General features: G+C 40.3%; 2 protein-coding genes across 2 annotated transcripts in view; one reads left to right on the top strand and one right to left on the bottom strand.

Moving 5' to 3' along the window:
* LOC145992267 (bicaudal D-related protein homolog) overlaps positions 1–19,908 on the bottom strand; it is a 181,205-nt gene that overhangs the window by 43,545 nt on the left and 117,752 nt on the right. The gene's annotated exons all lie outside the window — the stretch shown is intronic.
* LOC145992268 (sn-1-specific diacylglycerol lipase ABHD11) overlaps positions 1–19,908 on the top strand; it is a 117,828-nt gene that overhangs the window by 84,782 nt on the left and 13,138 nt on the right. The gene's annotated exons all lie outside the window — the stretch shown is intronic.

Below are 19,908 nucleotides of genomic sequence, written 5' to 3'. Positions count from 1 at the left end.
TTTGACAAGCCGTGCATTTTACGTACGGACTAAGGTCTGGACAGTGCGTCCGTACATGCTATGAAATTTCCGTACATGTACGGTGAGGACCGTACGTTTGGCAACGCTGCGCTTTCACCACTCGATTTCCCTCCTCCTCCTCTGCCGATATGCGCGGCCCTGCTCTACAGTTACCTGGGACAGGGTATAGATGCGGGTATGCGTCCCCTCCTTCACTATGAACACTGCTCTCACTGGAAAATTTTCAAACTACCACATTGGGTTTCATGATCATCACCAAGGTGGTAAATTGTTTGCCCTTGGAAGTGGAAGGTGTGCTGCAATTTCCCCAAAGTATTCTTTAAAAATACCACTTACACACACATATATATATATATGCCCCGTGAAAAATATAACTCTGTAAATGTCCCTCCCGAGCTTTTTTCCTGGCACCCTCCGACTAGAGACCCGCGATACGGCAGAGTCTCGTCTCGAAAAAATCTAAAGTTTAGAACCTTCTCTAAAATGTATTAAGGGGCTTAATACCTCTAAAGAAGCCACGGTTGCGAGGTTCGTAACGCATAGAAAAATACTTTTCGTGACTTGCCTGACGTCACTCATTCAATCGGATATCTGAGTCAGCATGACGCAATCGCTCATCGTGAAAAGGTGTGGAAAGGGGGGTGGGGAGCTTTTCCTTTCATTGCCAGCATCGCCTTGGCTGCGTTTGCATGATTCAGATAGCTGTTGCTAAATGCTAGAAATGAGCCGATGATAATAACAAGCTATAGTGAAACTATGCGCATACATTAATTATTATTATTCAAAGCAAATACGTACTTTATTTTTAGCAAATTAAATTTCATATTCGCAAAAATTGTTTTGTAAGACCACTTCATGCACAGATAAGGTAATCGAGACTGGACTACAGTTTAAAGTGCAGATGCAAAGCACTATGTTTTCCCACGGATATCGAACCCGGGATCTTTTGATTCCAATGCGACCACGTTACCACTACGCCAACGGGTAAATCCTCCCAAATATTGCCCGACCCTGTGGCCGAGTGGTTAGCACATCGCGCTGCGACGCCAAGGGTCCCGGGTTCGAATCCCGGTCGGGCTTGGTTGTTTGTGAATGTCCATTCATCAATTTCATCATTTCATCACTCATACCCATCTTCGCAAATTAGCCAAGAGGCACAAAACGCGAAGTAAAATAAACTAAATCAAATCAAATCAAATCCTCCCAAATATTGTGTGCACGCGCGCACAGGAAGACTTTTATATCAATAAAAGATATACAAGGTAGTCTAGATACTATAACATCAAACGTTGATTTAATTTTTCTGCTACGGCTCAAGATATTATTGCCAATGTTGCCGTGTAAGAGGCAGAGACCCCCTCTCATTCTCCGTAGCGAGGCAGATTTTGAGTGCCAGAAGGCTAATTGGGTCACTGCATCCAGCCCTGCAGCCGCCCTTTTCCTGGCTTTAGGGACCGACGACAGCTGCTATTGCCTTAAGATATTGTCCTTGCGATGCTAATTTTCAAGCTCCCAAGTAGTGTTGCCCACGAGACGAGACTTCGGTCTGTCTCGTCTCGTGGAAATGCTGTGAAATGCTGTCTCGTCTCGAAAATATTAGTTTGTTCTCGGGACACATGATCAATCTCGTCTCGTCTCGAATTTTTAAAAGCCTGTCCCGTCTCGTCCCGTGGGCAACACTACTCCCAAGAGGGTTTGAACCTGGGACCGAGTGCGATAACCATTCCGTTAAGCATTCCAGTGCTAAAAGTTCCTGTCTAATATCACATACAAACCTCCACAATAAACATAATGCATATCATAACTACATAACGGTGTAGCACGTAGCAATTAAGATATTCAAAATATAAATTTTCTTCAACATTTATTATCGCTTTATAATGCATTACAATCGTGACCTTTTCTAATATGAGTATACGCACTTCTGTGACAGTTCCGTGTTTAAAGAAATTGAAGTTAATTAATCTTGTTGTGTAAACTGCATTAAGGTTTTTAAACAGTGTGCTCGCGTTGTATAAATAAATAAAACAACTGACCGTGTTTCCTTTCCTATCTAGCACACCGAGACGAATAACGAATAAGTAAAAGCAAAGTAGGTAATGGATTGCTTCAGAGTCTTTCAGACATTTGCGTGCAGCAGGCAACTCGGGCAGTGTTGCAAACACGTTAAAAGAATAAGTCGCAAAAATCATCGTTAGAAATCCCCTTAATCAGGACACGAGCGTACGCCCACAGAAGCCACGAATGCAGACTAACATACGAGCAAGTCAGGCTAACGATTAAGATGACAGAAACCTATTCGATGGGTTCAAAGTACGGATGGATGGGATATCGTATTCCAGGTTCGGGTGTTGGATCCGGGATTTGGGTAACAGGACGCAGATTCGCGGTTCTATGCTATTTCCATGTAGTGGATTTTCCCTTTACTTCAATATTTAAATTTGTAATATATGTAAAGAAACATCTCTTCTACTCAATTTGAATAATGTCCATCACTTTTGTAACTTACAAGATGTTCAAGTCTTCAATATTATGGAGATTTACGTAAAGTATATAATTTTGTCGAAGGATAATTTCTATGGCAAGCATTTCACCGTAGTTGTATATTTAATTCCTCAGCTTTGATGCTTATGTTCAAGTATCTCTGTTAGTAGTTCCGATTTTCAATGTATATATTTTTTATCTTTTATTTATATATATAGATAGGTAGATAGATATACGTATTCACATGAAATTTCCGGTTTCTTTATTCCATGCTGATAATGCACATTTTTAAAAGATCAGAACATGAATGAAATGACTGTCGGTGACCAAGTTCTTCTTAGAATGTATTTTCTTTACTAGGCGCATATTTTCCTTTCTTTGCATCCTACAAGTGCCCATTTCCTGTATTTTTACTGTCTGTTCCCCTTAAAATGTTTATAGTTCCATCGTTTCGTTTGGATTTCGCAATTTCTTCAGGTCTAGTGAAAAGTCCCCGAGATGGCAACTATGCACCATATAGCAAGTTCGAGTAATGCCCGGCATCCATCAGTTTCGCTCCATTTCGCCCGTTTTCACTTCCTCTGCCTCCCTAGAGGGACCCACCCTCTCGCGATTATGTCACGCGCAGATCCTTGCGTCAGTTCTTCTCGCCCTCCGGAAACTTCAAAAGATACCGAACAAGAGGAGACTCCCTCGATGCTCTGGAACAAGAATCGCTAACGGTGTCAGGGGCACGTGATTTTTGTCTGGTTTGGAATCCTAAACCAAAGGACGCGGGTTCTTTTTTTGAGTTTGTTTTTAAGTCCACTTTATGCACGGAAAGCCTAATCAGTACTGGACCTACAATTTAAAGTAGGATCCAAACCACAATGTGCTTCCACCGGATATCGAACCCGGGATCCCTTGATTACAAGGCAACGACATTACCACTACGCCATCGGGGGGGGGGGGCTCCGCAGGACCGGATTAAGACGAAATTGGGCCTGTAAACACAACGACGTTACAGTTACGTCACAGCGCAAAGAATAATAGTAACTGTATAATAAGTAATGCTGTGTCTAGGCGTCCGAAAGTGGGGCTCCAAATTTCATTCTAAGATTTATTTGCAGGTTAATATAGCAAAAGAAAAATGTTCAGCTTTCGGAAAATTCTCGTCTGTTTTCATGTGGGCCTATTTCAGGAATGGGCCTAATGCTGCAGCATCAATAGCACCCACCTTAATCCGGCTCTGTCTAAGGGAAGTGAGATCGAGTTTGTTCTTTTATCTTACACTTTTATCCAGTGGCGGCGATTGGGTTCCATAATTGGGTGGAGGGGGCAAGGTGCCAAAACTGGAGGGAAGCAAGGACAGTTTACTTTCCCTTGGTACACTCGCCTCGATTAGTACTCCAGCAGTTTGTTTCTTTATACAGCATATTTGCAGAAGATACAATTCAACAATACAAAGGTATCAATATACGCTGTATAAAACACATCTTATCACTAACTTCGTTGACCCTGTACAGTCTTAGAAAAAAATACCTGGGCCACGGGACGTAGAATTTCGTAACGTCTTAAAGCCTGTTGTTTATGCAACCCAAATAACAAAATATTCGCTTAAGTTTGCCTGGTGATTCTGAGTTCTCGGGAAGGATTGAGGTTTGATAGCATGAGTCACAAGACTCGTGCCCCAGCCACAACCAACAGCTGGGTGCTACGATGCCTCCAGAAGAAAATTTCAGGAACTGGTTTCTTGACAAGAGCTACTCGTAAGGAAATACTATTCTTTCAAGTGATATTAGAGTCATTGTCAAGAAGGTTCGCTGAAATGATGGTTCTCATCGCAGACCACATGCCACACGTTAATTGTTTAAGTCCAGTTCATGCACTGGACCTACAGATTAAAATGGGATCCGAACCAAATGCCTCTATATTTGGTATTGAATTCGGAAGCCTTTCATTACATGGCGAAGACGTTACCACTACGACATCAGAGAGGCAATGGAACCCCTTGTGAAAGAGATAAGCGAAAATTGCTGCGTGACAAACCATATTTGACCGTAAATTTTAAAAATAAGACAATATTTTGTACTGACAGTTTCGAACCGTGGGAGAGGCATATATTTTTTGTACCATCGTCCATTTCACGAGTTTATAATTCTTCCTCACCGACAGGAGTAACGCGAGTGGTAGAAGAAAAGCGAAGAAAAATAACTGAAACAGAAATAAAAGGAAAAAGCGAAATAAATTTTATTCATAATATTCTGCAGTCACTTGAGTTGTATTCACGGGATGCTATCTTTAAAGAAAGCCGTGGTCTCTTCCTTGTCTTTTTCGCTTTCTTTGTGCTCTTGCTTCCCCCGTCACGATTGGTCTAAAACTAATTAATGCGACGTTAATTAAACAATCCAAAGAACGAAACAATGCACAATCAACTGCACAAAACAACATTCCAAATGTTTTCGAATCGGAAAACAATTGAGATGCTGTAAAATGACTTAAGATGCAGTAATAAAGTGGGAATTCGGTACCGTATAGAATTAAATCGGTAGAGATGTTCGATTTGATTGGATGTTTGTTATTTAGATTTGCTATTCTTTCACTTTTGGCAAATAGCGACGATGAAGATGAGTGATGCTATGATGAAATTGATGAAGGGACACTTACCAAGGACACCCACGCCCAAGTCGAGATTCTAACCAGGGACCCATGGCATCGTAGCGCGCTGTGCTAACCACTCCTCCATTGAGTGGACATTGTGTGCTCAATTGGGATCAATCAATGGAATGAATAGGCATATTATATGATTAATAAATTCATATCATAATACCACGTCATATTATTCGGCACGAAGTAACATCAGAGACATTCAATCTTGCATTTTTGCCTTTCAACTAATTCTTTGAATTCAGGTTAATCACAACAATAAGATAAATTATGAAGCAAATGATAGTGAATGTGGGATATTATTACGAATTACCTGACAGAAACAACATTAAGCAGGCTCGGTGGTCAAGCTCATTAAGTGATTGACATTCGATATCGTCGCCAAAGTTCCCGGGTTTGAGTACCGTCCTTGTCGGGGGTGTTTGACTATTTCGTCATCAATTTCATGTAATGGTCACTCGTCCTTATCGTCGCGATCATCGAACAGGGAATAAAAATTATAAAAATAAATACGATGGAAGAGTACTTATTTCATCTCTCACGAAATCTCCTACAAAACCGGAATATATAAAATACATGTATATTCATTCACATACATTTTCGATTTCTATATTTAACTAATCGAGACCGAGAACGGGAGAGCAATTTTCAATTCGACAAACCGAGAGACGGAGAAACTGTCAAGTCTCGTTTCTTCTTGGCACCTCCGTAATCGAGTTGTTCTGTTTGTCATTGGCTTTGTATTGGCAATTATTGTCATTATTCTTCCCCTGCAGGTAAACCATAACGATGAATTATGATGAAATGAAGCAGATAAAAGGGCAAGAACAAGAAAGTCATGCCTGTTCGGGACTCCAACCCAGAACCTTATGTAACGAGATTTGAAATTCTGGAGAAGGCGTCCGTGTTTCGCTTGGTTTTCTCTTTCCTCTACTTCTCTTATATTATCATACATGTATAATAAAAATGGATCTGATACGATATGTTGCGATTCATAATTGTGCTGGTTAGATGCTACAGATGTGAACTCCAACCTGCAATATATTATTCCCTTTTGTTTCGTATCTGGTTGAACATGAAATTTTCTTACACTGTGACAATTTCTTTCTTAGTTTTGGTTTGGTGCACAGATATGCTAATCTAGACTCGACCTTCAGTTTAAAGTGGGATACTAACCATTATATGTGCATCCACCGTGTATCAAACCCGGGATCCACTGATTACAAGGCTACGACGTTATCACTACGCCATCGAGGAGGCCCCATGACAAAATGTTATTCACTCGATCTCTACCATAATTTATTTCAGCATTTACATTTTCGTTTTCTTCTTCTTTTCTCCTTTTGTTAACTAATCTTATACAACTCTTTTTGCGTCTTCGAATTTCTTCTTGTTTCAGGAAAAAATAATACATGCAGGTTGTATAAAAATCCCCCGTTCAAATAGATAAAACGTTCACTCTCGAGAACTAATTTACATGTTTATCACTAACGTAACCATTAGGAAGGAAACTATTGAAATGTTACCTGATATAACTGCAGATGAAACAATACTTACAGCCACTAACGAAATATCTATTCTTGTGTAGCCTCACAGACAACAAGTATATGGTGAGTCATTCACTCTTGCTGACTACGGGCGAAGGTCACTGAACTAAAGGGTGGTGGCAAGAAGCAGGCTTCTGCTCTACCAAAGACGAGGTCACGTGTTCCAGTTATCAATGGCGTACGAAATAAGGAGGAACACAGCTATCTGACGTATGTTGGTCCTTCAACTTTCGTATTCTTTTTCATTTCAGAACCCGTGCTGTATCGTCGACTTAATCCAATCTATCCGATGTAGGATTTAGGTTCTGTTTCTGTTCGGTTATTTCACGTTGTCTTCCTGGTTATGTTATTCGCGACGAACGTTCTGGATTCGATAATCTGGACAATAACGGGATTGTGTTGGTTGGTTGATTGGTGTCTTAAGTCCACTTTATGTCCTGTTAGGCTAATCGTGAATGGACCTATAGTTTAAAGGGGGATCCGAACCACTATGTTCCTCCACCGAGTATCGAACCCGGGATCCCTTAATTACAAGGCGCCCACGATCCCACTGCGCCATCGGGGATTGTGTTCGAAACGAATGAATCAAATTTGAGTGATATGATATGCAACCATTGGAAGACTATTGAAAGAAAAGCTATGGGAACCTGCCAGTTTTTCTACTGCAGACAGGAAACCATAAACATGGAAGAGAAGCTTATATTCTATGAAACCTGACGCTATGTGCTCGAATACTGGCTAAATATAATCCATAGAGGCATAGCAACGTTAAACAACCTCTTATATGATACATATAGGTTTAAAAAGGTCGAAATACAAAGATTGTGTGCGCCTCACTGATGGCGTAGTGGTAAGGCCTTGTAATCAAGGGGTCTGGGGTACGATACCAGGTGATCGCACATAGTGGTTCGGATCCCACTTTAAACTGTATGCACTTCAGATTAGTCTATCTGTGCCGGTGACTCAGTCGGTAACGCGTCTGACTACCATGCTATAGGCCCCGGGTTCGATTCCCGGCCGGTTCAAGCCCGGGAACTTTTCTAACGTTGGAAGCGGCCCCAGCGCCCACCCAGCGTCGAATGACATGGGTACCTGGGGGAAACCCTGGGGGTAAAGGCGGTCAGGGGCGTGATGCTGATCACATAACCCCCACTCACGAACGAATCAAGAAAGTGTGGGGCGTTACCCCCACACCCCCTATACGCCTTCATGGCGTAGCGCCAAGCACAGGTGAGAACTTTACCTTTTTTTTTTTTTTTTTTTTGCATAAAGTGGACTTACAACAAAATTTAAACTTGCGATAAAGATTATGATAAGGTATTAAAGAATTGGGTCTAACACATTTTTTTATTGTTTACCAATGACATTGTTAACTAATATTCTTAATTTCAGTTTCAAGATGAAATCGGCTACGAAATAAAAGGAGTGGGTTCATATTTCTGTTACGAAATTCCACTTTTGTAGTAGACCTGTGCCACACTAAGTTGTGACAATAAACAAATCTGAGACACTTTCAAAGTATTAAATTGCTATCTACGTATTTGGGAAAAATATTTCAATATAATACTTTTTTGGACGCGTCAAATCATAGTATTTAATTCCTGTTTTAGCAGCTTTAAGAAACCTGATTTTTTTGGGGGGGGGTTACAAATGCCCTTTCTGCTCCCGTCAAGTTACGCCTATGACAAACAGGAATTCAAAGTAAAAGACTGTCCCGACTAAATCGGGAGACACGTCTGATAGATTTACAATTGGGAAAATCATAATTAAGCGTGTAGTTGAAAACAACCTCTTTTCATATATTGCATGCAGCTCTACTTTTTCTGCAATGTGGATCAAGAACTGGGGACGTGGAGAAGCACAACACTCCACGTAACCAATAGTCACGTGACCCTCTTTGCTTTCCTGTCATGTTGACCTTCGCGTGGAACACATTTCTCGGTGTTAAGACAGGCAAAATCACCCGATCATCGAAGGGTGCAATATGTGTTGCCTACCCTCCTGCATTACTTGCTCCTATTAAAGCCTTATGGGGAAGAACTTTTTTCCATGACTGTACATAAGGTTTAGCATAGAGTGGAGGGCAAATGTGGCAAGAAGTGTGGGGGCAAGCGCCCTCCCCTAATCGCAGCCACTGTTTTTATCTTATACTTTTAACACAAAACATCAGCCACACAATGTAGATTTCCAGATTTTTAGTCTGCTTTCTTAATCTAAACTAGGACTTAAAAACATTACCTTTAGGCACCATTTTGTATTGAATGCGCCGTCCTCATAGAGCAAAAAAATACTATGGCTTGAACAATAGCGGCAATCATCCTTTCGTTACTCTATCGTCACAGATAACGTATTAATATATTCGTGAGAGTGTAATTTATCGCTATGTGAAACTACTGCGATATTGAATGCTGGCAACACTGTTCATTGTTTTGCAAACGTCATAATGCGGCCCAGGTTTACCACAGCAGTTGGAGCTTTGAAACAAATTAAGTAAACCTCGCAAGTAATTTGACCTTGACGGACAACAGCAATTTCTCTGCAAGAGCCTTTCTTTAATCTGTATGTGAAAAATACGCTTTGTATTTCTACAACCTTTGCCAATTGGCAGGTAATTAATTATCCATTGTTGAACAGCAAGTTCCACAACTCCTAGAAGGCCATTCGAGAAAAACAAGCGCCAGGCTCTCCTCTTCCTGGCCCCAGGACTCCGTGTGGCGAAGTGTTCTTTGGGTGGTGGATTTTGCCTTTGACTCCAACTTCCAAACGCATGTACCTAATCCTCCAACCTTATTTGAGCGTGTGCCCAACTTGCTTCGTTTCAATTCGAAAGCAGGGTTGACGATGGGCTTTGCCTCTGCGGAAGCAAGTAGTCCTCTTTGCTTCAACCTGCTTCAACGATCCAAATGGATCAAAGAACTTAACAATAACGATTTAGTCCAGCGCCTAACATATCTAGTATAGGCATGTATTTTTCCTATTCGTCCACTTCCTATTAGTTTGGCGTATTCCATCTTAGTCCTTCATTGTTTCTATTTTCTAAAACTTGGTGAAACGTAGACAACTATCCAAAATTTCATACCTTTATATTTTCAGTTTGTTGGGAATGTTACAGTGCTGCCATTTTGAATCATCTGAATCATGTAAACAAAACAAAACGTAGATTTCGCAAGAATGACGAATATGGTGCCGTTGCTTTCCATCTGTTCTCGACGCCTCCGCTTCGCTGCATGCATGTAGTTCAAGCTTCACACTCCTTTCTCTATTTGCCGTTGCGGAGTGGTTAGCACAGCATGGTATGACGCCAGAGGTCCCTGGTTCGAATTCCGTCCGGGGCCTAGGTGTCCTTTGAGTGTTCCTTTATCTATTTCATCATATCATCATTATCCCCATCTTCGCGATTAGCCAAAAGTGGTAGAAGAGCGATGTAAAATAAACCAAATCAATCAATGAATCTAAGTATTTTTTAAAACAGATGTTCCAGGTAGAAATGTACTTAGTTTTTTATAATTTGGTGCAATAAGACCGAGGGATTGTTAGTTGAAATGTTTCGGATCGAGTCCTTTACCGTACAGGAGGGCCTCCCCGACGGCGCAGTGGTATTGTCGTCGCCTTATAATCAAGGGGTCCGATAACCTGTGGAAGCACATAGTGGTTCGGATCCCACTTTAAACTGAAGGTACAGTGCCAATCAGCCTTACTCTGCATAAAGTGGCCTTAAAACACCAAATCAATCAATTTACTGTGCAGGAGAAAGTCTTGCAAATTGGTGTGTTGTATTGATTGAGCAGAGTACTAATAAGGAGCAGATGAAACACGAGATGCTGGGTTTGTAGTAGCAGGGAATGAAAATGTAATAGGAAACGTGGTTGAAATGAAATTAAAATGTAGGCGGTGAGTGTAAAAAGAATTGTGGCCAAACAGGGTGAAGATGCATGCAAAGAGAGACAGGGAGAAGAGATTAGGAGAGACCAACACGAGGGCGTGTGGAACGAAAGAAGAGAACGAATTGTCCGAAAGGGCTTGGGGCAAGGGAACGAGTCTCCTTCCACCTCTCGACTCACTCGCCCACCTCGCGTGGAGTTCGATCGGAGGTTCGTAGAGTTTAGTTCGGGAAGCGCGCTTCAACGTGAGCTTCCTGCCCGAAGGGAAAGTGACAGCGTTCCCAATGGAGTGCAAGCGAGGTCACCAAACTGCCGCACAAAAGCTCCCCCCGTGCGTGACTCAATAACCTTCGCCGTGCCAGCTGAGGGAACCAGTGTAGCCAGAAATTTATTTATTTATTTATTTATTACTAAACACAACAGGCGAATGCCCAATTACAGTGTTCTACATTTCTTATTTATCTTTACACTCAGTATATCAGATCTTTACCACCATGTACAATATATATAAGATACAGATATAATATATTATAAATTACATAAAATATGGAAATAAAATAAACAAGGATAAATCAAGGATAGAAGTTATTTACATTAAAGAAATATATTAATTATGTGTGTAATAAATTACCTGTAAGTAATTGACACACTAGAAAGTACGTACATATATGTAATTGAGTATAAACTACGAAAGAAATATATATTTACAAATATTGCGTTTATGTTTACATTGTTGACATTTATTCTTCCATTCCTTGAATAACATTTTTGAATGTCCCAATAGGCATGTGAAATATGTCTAATTTTGGTTCCCTTTCGGAACATCTGTTGTACAGTTCACACATTCTCCTGATAGGTGATTTATTTATAATGTTCGATCTTCTGTTACTACAGTAATGAAACTTGATGAGCTAGGTGGGCGCTACTCGAAGGTTATCTGCTTATGTCTAGAATTCCCACAGATAATTAACATAAGCAATTTACAGAGAGAGGCTGGTGATGTAGCAGTTTCTCAATTTTTTGGGTCACTTTCAAAACAAACACCCCTCATTAGTTATCGAACCTACGGCACTTTACATGCAATTTTTTTAAAAGTGCACTGTAATTTAGTTGTTTACGGATTTTTCTGGTTTCCTAGTTCAAACAGACATGCGAAGCCCTTCCCTCTTAGATAGGTAATTCTAAAAGTGGAAGTCTGGGATCTTCCGGGCGTTCGAACAACTTCCATCTACGAGAGAGAACGACAGTGTATGCAGCCATTACACTCAGCAGTGACTTATCCACACGCCCCAACATCCCCTTAAATGTTTTCACAATTTACTGTCATTTTGGTGCTAAATTCGCCCTTACACCCCCACTCCACCCGAGGAAAAATTCTAGATAAACCACCGAGACCCAGTACTTGACACTGGCCATCACAGCACGACGGGCCTCCCCGATGGCGTAGTCGTAAGGTCGTCGCCTTATAATCGTGGAAGCATAGTTCGGCTCCCACTCCAGTCCCGTCGGCTAAGGCGTGGATGCTTCTTTGCTCCCATCATCCATTCTTATCGTCGCTTTTAACGAATAAACAAAAATAACTTTAAAAAAACTGGAATTACAAGTCGTAGAATTGGAAAACAGCAGACATGCAATAGCATTAAGATAAGCATTGCGTTCCATTCCAATTCCCATAATTGTTTAGGTCCGCCTGCCCCCGATTCCTCTCGTTAAACAATGAAGGAGGGAGCTGATCTTACCTGTCCTGTCTTTCTCGGTTGGGAAGTGTAACGCACAATGTTTTGTTTTGCTCAATGAATGCGTTGCGCAACTGACTAACAGCCTTTTGTCATCTCCAGGATTTCTCTTCGCTGGAAGAGACGTCGCCCGTCCCTCGTCCCAGTTGAGTAATTCGGAAATAATAGCAAAAGATGAAAAAGGAACGCCGGGGGGACTTCTCTGTCCTGACGTCATTTTAATCTGGCGACTTGGATTCGATACGGTGAATTGGTTTCGCTTTTCCTCTTAACGAAATGCTCGTTAGTTTTTATGTGCCTTTCGTTTTGTCGCTTTGACAGGACTGACTGACTCCTTTCCCCTTGGAAATGGGTTTTCATAAAAGACAACACACGCGTATGCCTTCGGGACGAGAACTCCAACGCTTGGTCTCACCATCTCGCCTCCGAAGTTCCGGGTTAGAGTACCGGTCCAGTGCATGGACGATTCGTGGTTGTGTTTTATCTATTTCCTCTAATCAACCTTCATCTCTGTCGCAGTGTGCTATTTGGAAAATTGAGGACTAAAATTGGTAAACGTTGTAAGTGCCACAAGAATTCAAGCACAGTTTTTCACGTTATACTGTGAAATGTGCCATGCTTGATAATGTGGTAAACGTGAAAAGTAGCTGGTAGCCCTCTTCAAAGGGCGTGTAAAAAGGTACTAGTGTGAACGTTCGTACGGGCTGATGTGCTGAACGATGCGATTTCCCAACACTTTCGCTTTTTGCACTTACAACGTTTACTACGTTTAGTCCTCAATTACTGTCGAAAAAATAATGGGAAGTTGTTTGTGTACAGGCGGTAGGGATTGGCTTAGACCACCGTCTTAGAATTCTATGATTTGTAAGTTGTGCAAAGTTAAGGATTAGTCCTTAAAAGATGCACTTTATGCATTATATAAACTTTGTTACTACTTGACTTGCGTACTATGAATTAGAGAGATCCAAGCTTTATATATTTATCATCGGTGTATGTACGTACACTCATATCAAACAGTGCTTTGTAGCTTCCCTAATCAGCGTCCTTCATCTAGGCCGGGAAATCCTCGCTAATGCCTCCCTGCAGATACTACCTGCCTCAATGTCGCGGTTAACCGAAAAGGCAGAAAAGCGTTGTTAATGAACAGAACAAACGTTGACGCAGAGCGTTTCAGCCAGGTGCGTTCCGGCAAAGATTCCAAGGTTCCGGCGTCTGGCGTCACATCTTCAGGGACTGAAACACTCATTTGTCGATAACTCTCTTCGTCACTCGGTACTTTCTTTCCTCATTTATTCTATTTCTCGTCCGAAGTTCTGGCTCTCCCCGATGGCAAAGTGGTAGCGTCGTCGCCTTGTAATCAAGGGGTCCTGGGTTTGATACTTGGTGGAGGCACTTGGTGGTTCGGATCTCACTTTAAATTGTAGGTCCAATCCCAATTAGCCTTACTGTATAAAGTGGACTTAAAACGCCAAAAAAAATCAACAAATTGTCCGAAGTTCTATGTCTAAAGCTATGGTGCACGTACTTCTTTTCAGTTCTGGAATTGTGAACTGAATTCATTTGAGTCTTAAGAAAGCTCAGTCGTGCTTCTAAATATCGATTCCCTCCCAGCACGAGGTCAAACACCCTTGCGACCTGCCTTTGGACACGCGAAGGAACGGCAATTAATTTTTTGTTGACCGCTTTATCGTCCGACCAGGGGGAAGTGTTTGCCATGTAAAGCGATACGCAAGGGACGCGCCGGGACTCCTCCGCAAATAGATTGGTTTTGCTCTTCCTGCTCTCGCCCCTGTTTGCTTGCTTGTCTGCTAACAGGGCTTCGGTGCAAAAATATTTTCATCAAATTTTCTTGAAATGTCTGTTTGCCAAGGACCAATAGCTAGGATTTTGTTTGCCCAGGTGGATGGAATCTTTAGTTTTGTTCCCTACTAAAAAAAAAGTCACGAAAGAAAACCCCTCCGATACTAGATGGAGAGATAGTGATGTCATAATTAATGCCATAAGAGCAGTTCCGGATGGTTAAAGCGTTTCGTTTGTCCTCAGAGAACCACACTTTCACACACCTTTAGTGCATTTTGCATTAGAGATTGACTGTTGGGTGGAAATCCCTTCTCCATTTGCGTCATATCGGCAGCTATCCTGCTTCTCCATCTTCCGTAATAATGGGTTTTCTTTTTTCCGGCGTGGGAGGCTGCAAAACGAGTTGCTAATACGAATAAGGCCACTCATATTCTGCTCACGTGACAGGTTAATATGGGTCGCCCGCATGACGTCATAAACGAGGCGAATTTGGGTGTGAAATGTAGCGGCAATGCTCCACGTTCACGTCCGAGAATAGCATATCGGTACGAAACCAGTAAACATATTTTAGCTAGGAACATATCTTACACTTGAACTTCTTCACTGAAATTAACGCTTTCTTTTTAAATAGTAGCTCATAATTGTGTTCTGAATATCGTTTGCCTTTTTCGAAAACACACACACACACACATCTTGTGTATTGTGTACCTTAGAATTACTAATATTTATTTTATTAATTAATATTACATTCAAGTACTAACTGCATATAATTCATTTTTCGAGACGTGAGCGTTGCGAAGAAAAAAGGCTGAAGCGCGATAGTCCTTCTCTTAAATACGCCACTGACGTGATCTACAGCACCATTGCACGACTTGGTGCCACCTAGTGACGGGGACGCGAAGCATGGGATAATACAAAAATCGACACAAGAGACGTATAACACTTAATGATATCGTTTTCGATTTAATTTCAGATTGGTACGTACAGGGGCATTTATTCTGTGCTGCTACAGAATAAATGTCGCAAGTCGTTGATGAGGTCACACGCATTGCAACGAATACGTATAATCTTCGTCTAGTTTGTTTTTCAAGTTCCAGCACCACTGTCTAATATCTGGCTACTCTGTTCGTCGCCAGAGCCTTGTATTGTAAGATGGATCTCCGCATTATATACAATATAAATCCATATATATTGTTGTATATAAAAAGCATTATTGGTGATTTGCTAAGTGTATTGATAATCAACTTCACGAACTGCGCCGGTAAGTCAAAGCAAGAATTTTAGCAGCAACGTTCGCTAAAGGAAAATATAATTTCATGTTGCATAGAATCAAGATCTCACGTGCTTTTCCTGCTGCTGCATGGAAGTTGTGCTATACTACAAGTACTCAAAAGTTGGAACAGGGAATCCCTGGCTAACAAAATTCATATTTTTTCATGTATTCGAATACACAGTCTAAATGCTCCCATTGTGAAGGCATTAAAGTATCATATCGTATATCCTTATCGTCGAATATGTATCAAGAACTGCTGGTGAATGTAGCAAGAAATACTGATACGATATAACTACTTAAAGTTCATCCAGCACTGTTCAAATTCCTATTTCTTTTTATGTTACACATGTTTTCTTACAATGAACATCAATTTACGACTGTAAATCCGTCAGCAGGGACAGAACAAGTCCTTGTTATATTGTCCAGCACCAACGTCATTTTATGCATCCTGAACATATATTCTTGAAGAGACAAAAGTGGTTAAAAATATTGATTGATATGCCTGGGTCAGCTCGTCTCAAGGTTCTTTAGAAGCGGACTTGGAGCGGCGTGGCACACGGGGGGAGGAGGTATATCCCACTGCCAAGGCTGGGCTCAAGGCGAGAGCAGGCGGAACGACAATCGCAGCGTGTTGAATGACTTGTTCTTCTCAAGGTTTCGCAAAACGTATTCTTATTAGATTTCGCTCTTTAGGGACGCACAATAAACAGCCGGTATTTATTAAGTTTTCCACTTGAAGCATTTGCGTTGTAGAAAAGTTTCTGGCGGATTTCAGGCGTTATCATGTCTTGGCAATGGCGTAGCGCAGTTCTCTGCCCCCCCCCCCCAAAATATTGGGGCCTCCCCTCAGTGGAAAAAAGAAACATCGAGATGATGCCAGAGTGGAACGGACACACAATAGTTAGCACCCCCCAGTTGTAAAATGAATTAACTGTAACTCTGCCTTCCCATTTCTTGTCATCAACTTAGGCTATATATCAGTTTAGTAGTTTGTCGAAACTTAATCAGGGTGAAGAAATTAGAAATATTTTCTGTTACTTCAAAGCGGTAGCACAGCCAGGTTTTTTTTAAGGAGGGCGGAGGCTTCACACAGCCAACTATTTTGTTCGTGATCCTTTGTATTTTTTGTTCGAAACTTTTTTTTTTAATGTAGGTTACATATAATACACATATATTTAAAAATACTGTTTGGGGAAATTGTTTAAAGAATAGTAAACACTCCTTTTTTGGACTTAGAGGTGGGCGCACCTTCAGCCCACAAAGCCATCCTCTGGGTATGTCAGACCAAGATTCAACGTAAGAGCCGCTCACATTACGCTTCTAATACTGAAGTTATATACTCAACAAACTTAACATTTCAGTTACGGGGGTTGAGCTGGACCTCTACATTGTCGATGGTGACCTAATATCAAAGGGTCAATTGCAGTCTGCTGCGAAGAAAGAGAGACGGGCTCAAGTCTTGAGAGATAGATAATTAAGCAGCGACTGGACTTCACTCACTGAAAATTTGTCACTCAATGAAACGCCGATTGGAGCACTTAGAGCACTGAATACCCTGCGTGGCGGAATTGGGGCTACTGGGCCTAAGGGCAAGGGGAAAATCGCCCCTGGGCTCAATATCCTGAGTTTTTGGGCTCCTTTGAAGTAAAACGTAATAGCTGTGAACAATGTGGGAAATTTATCTCATATCTTATTTCAATCTCATACTGAGGATTCGCCCCCCCCCCCTTGAAAATATTTGGTGGGAAGTTAATTTCAAATATCACGTAATATTGCTGGTAACAAAAAAAGTCATAAATTATCAAGTTTGTTTGTTTAGGTATTGTGTAACAATAAGGCATCCACCGGTTGAGCAACTTAATGATATGTTACTGGGAACCAACTTTCTGTTTCGTAAATCTATTTTTTTTAATAAGCGACACTAACTGCTGAATTTCTGGTATTATATAAAATTTCAGGATCACAGAGAGAGAACATAGCGCCCCCCCCCCCCGCATTGCGGGGGTTACGGGGGCGGCTGCTACGCCACTGTGTCCTGGTCAGAAGCAAAGAAAATTTGCTTGAATTTGTATTTATGTCCCAGCGACCTGGTTGTGTCCCGTTTCAGAACAGTGTTGTTTTTTTTTTACTGAATTAACATGCGAATGCTACATCTCATGCCAAACCACTAGATCAATCCTCTTTGTGCTCTTTTGTTCTAAAATATTAACTTTCATGCATGGGCGTCGGGAGGATACAGGATAGTTGAAAGTTTGTTACTCTTATTATTGTTAAGAACAGAAATAAAGTTCATTTAGATAGTATTCGAAGAGAATAATCAAAGTAAAAATGCATTGGATGGAAAACATTGAGTGAAAAATACACGAGCAAGGTTATATTCTATCATTTCGTCCAAAGAACAAATGGTTCTACAGCTTTCAAAACTCTAAGAATTACAGTTGTAGGTGAGAGGTCACACAACACACTTTATGAAAGAAAATTCCCCCTAACATTTAAAGCCTTTTCTTGAACGAGACGTGCAAAAGTTAATATCAAAATGCATTTCAGATAGTAACTGTACAAAATGCAAAAGAAATATTGCAAAATAGTTGTGCTGGTATTCACTCGTTTGGTGGATCGAGTCTTCCCATTTATATAATAATAATAATAATTATTATTATTATTATTATTATTATTACCGGTATTATTATTGTCATTATTATTATTTCAAATAAAATTTATTTTGTTAGTATATAATATTTATTATTGTATAATAACATTTATAACCGTGGTAATAATACTTATTAGTTTTCTACTATTCAACTTTTATCATTTGCTAGAACCCCTGCAACAATTTCTGCCGACGCCCATGCTTTCATGTGCTTTTCTTGCTTTTTTGAGATTTCTCGAAGGCACCGAAAATAACGATAAATACGAGTTCTGAAGGAAATAAATACTGTATACAAACACGTACGTACAGTCACCGGCAATGAAAATGGGTCACTTAGATCCTGAAATACTCGCTTCCCTGCTATGTGTGTTGCCTAACTCTATGGCATTGGTTGAAGTTAAACTAACTAACTCTCTAGCCTTCTTAAACCCGAAGGTTCATGGCTGCAGCAACACAGGCCTTCCATCTGTCCCTATCTTGAGCAAGATCTATATACTCTTTTCCATCCCTACCGATTTCCCTTAGGTCCATCTCGACGTTGTCCCTCCATCTTCGTCTTGGCCTTCCTACAGGTCTCTTACCATCAGGTTTCCCAACAAGAATCCTGTAAACTCCTCTTTCCTCTCCCATTCGTGCCACATGGCCTGCCCACCTAAGTCTTCTTGATTTAATTATTCTAATAATGTCTGGACATGAATACAAATTATGTAGTTCTAAATTATGTAACCTTCTCCACTCACCTGTCTCCTCATCCCTTTTAGGTCCAAATATTTTCCTAAGGATCCTATTTTCAAATACTCTCAATTTATGTTCCTCTTTCAATGTAAGGGACCAAGTTTCACACCCATATAATACTACAGGCAAAATTACTGTTTTGTATATTTTAACTTTTAGTTTCTTAGATATTAAACGAGAAGACAAAAGTTTATGAAGAGAGAAGTAACATGCATTTCCTGAATTAAGCCTACTTTTTATTTCCTCTTTAATATAATTTTCATTTGTTAATATTACTCCTAAGTATTTGAATTTGGAAACTGGTTCAAACGAGTTGTTATCAATAATTAAATTTTGATTGTTACCTAACACTTGTTTTCGGCCTGTAAGCATATATTTAGTTTTCTCTTTGTTAACTTCCAAACCTATCTCTTTAGCAGTTTTGAAAAATATTTCAGCATTATTCTTAATTGTATTCACATCATCCCCCAGTAAGTCTACATCATCTGCATATGCTAACAACTGAGTCACACCATTTAATTTTAGTCCTTCTTTAGTTTCGTTTACCTTCCTAACAGCATATTCTAAGGCAAAATTAAAGAGCAATGGAGATAATGCATCTCCTTGTTTTAACCCATCATGAATTGTAAATTTGTCAGACATATTAATACCCACACGAATTTTACTTTCTGTTTCACTGGTGCATATTTTTATCATACTAACAAGCTTCTTAGGTATTCCAAACTCTACTAATATATTATATAATTTATCTCTTTTGACCGAATCATATGCTTTTTTGAAATCAATGAATAGCTGATGGACATTTTGATTATATTCCCACTTTTTTTCAAGTGTCTGTCTGATGTGAAAAATTTGATCTGTAGTTGATCTGTTGCGTTTAAATCCACATTGATAATCACCTATAATTTCATTAGCATATGGGGTTAGTCTTGTTAAAAGAATGTTAGATAATATTTTATATGTTGTTGAGAGTAGAGAAATTCCACGGTAATTATTGCAGTTCATTTTATCACCTTTTTTAAACACAGGAACAATTATGGATTCTTTCCACTGTTGAGGGATTTCTTCTTTATTCCATATTAAACAAATTAATTTATGAATTTGACATATTAATGAATTTCCACCATATTTAATT

This window comes from Lepisma saccharinum, chromosome 9 (genome assembly GCF_977018435.1).
Source record: "Lepisma saccharinum chromosome 9, izLepSacc3.1, whole genome shotgun sequence".
In the NCBI taxonomy this organism is placed as follows: domain Eukaryota; kingdom Metazoa; phylum Arthropoda; class Insecta; order Zygentoma; family Lepismatidae; genus Lepisma; species Lepisma saccharinum.
The sequence above is the reverse complement of the archived record's forward strand: the minus strand, read 5'-3'. Positions and strand labels throughout refer to the sequence as shown.